This window comes from Rhagoletis zephyria, unplaced genomic scaffold (assembly GCF_001687245.7).
Source record: "Rhagoletis zephyria isolate East Lansing unplaced genomic scaffold, Rhagoletis_zephyria_1.1 Rzeph_scaffold_03813, whole genome shotgun sequence".
In the NCBI taxonomy this organism is placed as follows: Eukaryota; Metazoa; Arthropoda; class Insecta; order Diptera; family Tephritidae; genus Rhagoletis; species Rhagoletis zephyria.
The window spans coordinates 20983-26022 of NW_016160896.1; positions in this window are offsets into that span (position 1 = coordinate 20983).

The window sequence follows — 5040 nt, forward strand, 5'->3', positions numbered from 1 at the left end:
AGAAAGCTTGATTTCTTACCTTTCCAATGGTACCCCATTTTTGTAAATAGAGCGAGAAATATTGAACTTATAATGGAATTTGGTTTACCCAACTTTGCTTTTTATCGCTATTTATTTGCCACGCCCATAATTCAAAAAAAAATATATATATATATTTTTAAGTCCGTTTTTGTCAGTTTACAATTCCTTTTATAAGGAAATTATTATAAGTATCAATTTTGGGCATTTTTAAATATTTTAGCTTTTGCCTTTTTAAAAATGACAGTTATATAATAGGGTGGCGTGACAGTACCTTTCTGGAAGCTGGCTTTAGTATAATGCGACATTCCCTTTATTCTTTAAACGACAAGGAATTTTTTGATGAGACTTAATAAGAATACATATTGACTTGCTAGTATCGGAACTATTTCTTGCACGTTTATTTGCCAAAAGTTCTTTAACGGCTCGGCACCAGTGAGTCATTCGCAATCGTATGCTGCGAATGCTACTAAAGCCAGCTTTTCGACATAAGCTACTATTCCATACGACCACAGATATGTATGTATGGAAAAATCGCGTTTATAGTCCGAATATTTAAGGACACGTGTTACAGATATTACATATATAAAATAATCAACCTACCAAGAATGAACTGGCTAGGTACAACCAATATCAACAAAGAGTTTTGACCATCACTGTATGTAGTAAGGGCATGTAATCTCTTTATGTTAATGGAGTAATATACAAGAATGATAGAATACAAGATCGCGCCGATTGCAGCAGAATTCGTGAGAGTAATTTTAGCGTGACGTCATCGTAGAGTTGACAACTGAGAGCGGCGAGAATGAGGGCGACTAGTGATGTGCTGAATTGTCCCCAATACTCGGTACCCAATACTTAAAAAAGATTTCGGTACCCTATATTTCCTTTTCGGTATCCGATACCGATTATTTACATTAAACCCTCGCCATTATATGCATTTCAGGTTTAGAAAAAACTTTCATTACTAATTTATATGATATCGGCTAAAACACTTGAACTTATCGCCACAGAAAAATATTATTTTATCAGTTTTAACCTTAGTCGATCCAAGGTTCAAGAAAAATACTTTGACCGATGAAGAAGCCTTTCAGGGGAGAGATTCTGTAGCCAGTTAGCGACAAGTTTCGGATCGATATCGCACTTGTTGACTTACAAATATTTGATATCAAACGTCGACAAAACCGATACCGATTCGAAAATTGTCGTTAACTGGTTACAGAATCTGTCCCAGGCCTACAAAAATGATATCGTCCGATTCAGCTGGAACAAAAATGCTTTAAACAAGTAAGGGTTTCTCTGTATTATGGCATCGAACCGACATATATACATCTTTCATTTGAATCAGTAAAAAAGCTCTATTCGGGTTTTGTTAGGCGTTTTTCCATATTTTTGGCCTATGTGCGCTTTTATTCGAAACGTAAATGTTTCGGTACCGAGTATCGAGAGTATTGGGTACTTAAAAGTATTGACTCAGCACATCACTACTGCTGTCTTCTATACTATGACGTCACCAAAACAGCTGATTCTGTCAAAATCACTGAGAGCCGAGTAGCGGTATCGTCATCGGCGCCACCTCTGTATTCTCTCCACCGGGAGTAATATATGTATGTATGTATGTATAGATTTTGTTTTTAATCCCTGCAAAAAATGGGACTAATCCGGGATGACTCCGGGAGCAATCGCAAAGGAGCATGCGACTAATACCACTTTTGATCTCTTTATATGGAATGAACTGATCGCTTTTGTTCGAGCATGTCCTATGAAGAGACTAATTGTTCACCTTCATACCCGAAAGGGTATGAAAAGCGACTAGTCACTTTTAAAAAATAAAAATAAAAATTTCCGCCAGCTGAGATTCGAACCGGGGTGCTCCGTTTTGTTAGGCGAATACTCTCTCTGTGTGCCAACGCCGCACATGAAATTTCATTGACTAAGAGCGTACATATCATTAAATCGTTAATAGTACCCGTTAGAGATGAGTTGGGGACTAATTGATCTCCAATTATACCCATAAGGGATGAGTCGAGACTAATTGACCTCCATTAGTACCCGTATGGGACTAGTTGCGACTAATTAATGCCCAATTGTACCCGATTGAGAGTAATCTCGGAATACTCTCTTTAGAGATTAGTCACACAATTTTTTGCAGGGTATAAATCAATGAAAATACTTTTACAAATAATATGTACAATAAATTCCAAAACCAACCTAAATATACATACATTGGTATGTAAAAATAAGTTTGAAATTCGAAATGCAATGTTTGCNTGGAGTAATATACATATGTATGTATGTATGTATAAATTTTGTTTTTATAAACCAAATAGTTTTACAAACATTATGTACAATAAATTTCAAAACCTAAATATACATAATATGTAATCCTGGAATACATACATATAAATTTTGAATTAACATTCCAGTCGCCACTGGAATCATTGGAAATTGTTTACGTTCAAGTCCTACGCAGCGGCACCTGTTCATCAATTGGTTATAATAATAGCATTGGCAACTGTAATGCGCGCGCCGTATGGTGTGTCCTGTGCAACATCCCTTGCATTTTTACAAACAACAACAAAAGAGACACGCACTCACTTTTAGGCTCATAGACCTTTCAACGCCTTCGTACATTCGGGCACACATGCGCATTTACCTTTTCCACGTCTATTAAACGCTTCATTGAGCGCAGGCAAATGCATATGTATATGTACAAAGACATGTACATTAGGATGGCTCTTAGTTTTTGATTTTAATTTATGAGTGATACGTCTCAGTTTAGTCCATTTGCATAAAAAATGTTTTCTTCTTTTTCGGCCCATTAAAATTAAACAAAAACAAAATATTTATTTTTATTTTTATATCAAACTTGAGGAATTAAATGAAATGAAAAAAATATATAAAGGAAACCTTAAAGTGGTTTGTGTTTGTAAATAACTATCCTTTTATTCTTAGAATCCTTGTCGATATCATAGATTGTTGTAGCAAATTCATATATATTTATTTTTTTTTTGGTTTAGATTCTATATTTTCTTATATACATATGTACTTTGCTTGTTTTTAAGAGGAAAAATATTGCTCAAACAATTTTGTACTTAAAAAAATCGATATGTGTCCCTGTGCTGTGTTCAATACCTGGAGTATGTAAATCCAGCAATTAGTTTTTTGCTAAAACTTTTTATGGACTTCTGAACTGGACTGAATTCTGAAGAGCAAATTTTTCCATGGATTGATACAAAGCTGAAGGGTAAAACATAAAAAAGCCCTTATAAGCGCCACCCTAATGTACATATATACAAACATATTTTAATATTTGAGATGAAAAGGTAAATTGGTTAGCACACCGGTCGGCTTAACACCCTGTATGAGCATTAGGACAAGTACATTTAGCGAAATTCGAACAGTTAGTTACTCGCAATTGATTATAGCCAAAGAGCGACCAACCAGAACGCATGCGGTGCAACTCGTGCTAACTACTAGATACATATGTACGGTTGTATGGATGTACATTAGGGGGCCTCACTAAAAAAGTTGCGAATTTTACACTGAAATTAAAAAATTTAATAGATCTCAAGAAATCTACTTTTCTATAAATAAAATTAATTTATTTGTGTTTTGTTATTTTTTTTGCCTAATAACAATTGTATTTAAGAATTTTTATTGGGCTTGAGGCCGTATTTAATAAAAAAAGTTGTGGAAAAACAACTGTAATTTACATTTGGTAAAAGTATAGCTACTATTTCGGAGATAACCACATCTCCTCATCAGACTTCTTCAACCGCGTTCACTGGGGAAATGTAATCCGAAGTCGCTAGATCATATCCCAGTGCCCGCTATAACATTTACCAAATGTAAATTATTGTTGTTTTTCTACAATATTTTTTCATTAAATACGGCCTCAAGCTCAATAAAAATTGTTGAATATAATAAAATTAATTTTAAAAAAATCTAAAAATCACCTTAGATGATAGAAGAGTTGAAGCTTTAAAGTCGTGCATAAACATGTTTGAACATTTTGTTAACGGAATCAAAATAATGAAATTTTTTTAGGTTTTTTCAAATCGCTCATTCAAAGCTGGACACACGTAAATCTTAATATTTTTTCAAAATATTTTGTCGAAAATTTTAAAATATACCCTAATGCATGATAAAAATATAGTAAGGTAGAACCGCTGAGAGTTACTTTTAAAATTCTTGACGTTTCCAAACATTTTAATTTTTAAATTTACTCACAAACTCACACACACATTTTCATTTTCAATCTCAAGCAACAACAATTTCGAACAGTTTCAATTTTTTATTTTCAATTTTATATGATTTTAAAATGCTGGCAAACTTCAAAAAAAAAATCATGGCCGACAAATTGAGAGAACGGTTCTACCTTGCTATGTTTTTATCATGCCCTAATGTACATACATACATACAGTATCGGTCATATCTATAGCACGCCATTTCAAAGTGATATTGTTTGTCACTTATGTTTATTTATTTGTTTTTAAGAATTTTCAATTAAAATACTGTTCATTCTCAGACAAACCCCATATAAACCCAAGTGTAACAACTTGTNCGTGATGACTACCAAGCAATTTTGTTAGTTCCGAAAACAATTTTGACATAAACTGAGTACCCTGATCTGTAGTGATTTTTAACGGTACCCCAAAACGTGAAACATATTCTCTAAAAAATTTATTTGCAACCACTGCCGCTGAAATGTCCTTTAATGCATATGCCTCGTGCACAACGCCTGTCTGGAAGAAGCGGCACATGCAGGAATCCAGTGACACCATAACCGAATCCAACTGTTTCACGACTCCAGTCTCCAACTATAACAGCTATTCATCTACAAACAACAATGAGAACTTGCTCATAGACGCGATACAAACAGAAAATCTACAGAATGATATAAGCCTTAGCCCAAGTGCCACACTTACAACAAATAACAACAGTGCAATCATCAACAACAGCAACAACAACAACAACAACAATAGTAGCAATAATAATAGTAGCAACAACAACAGCAAT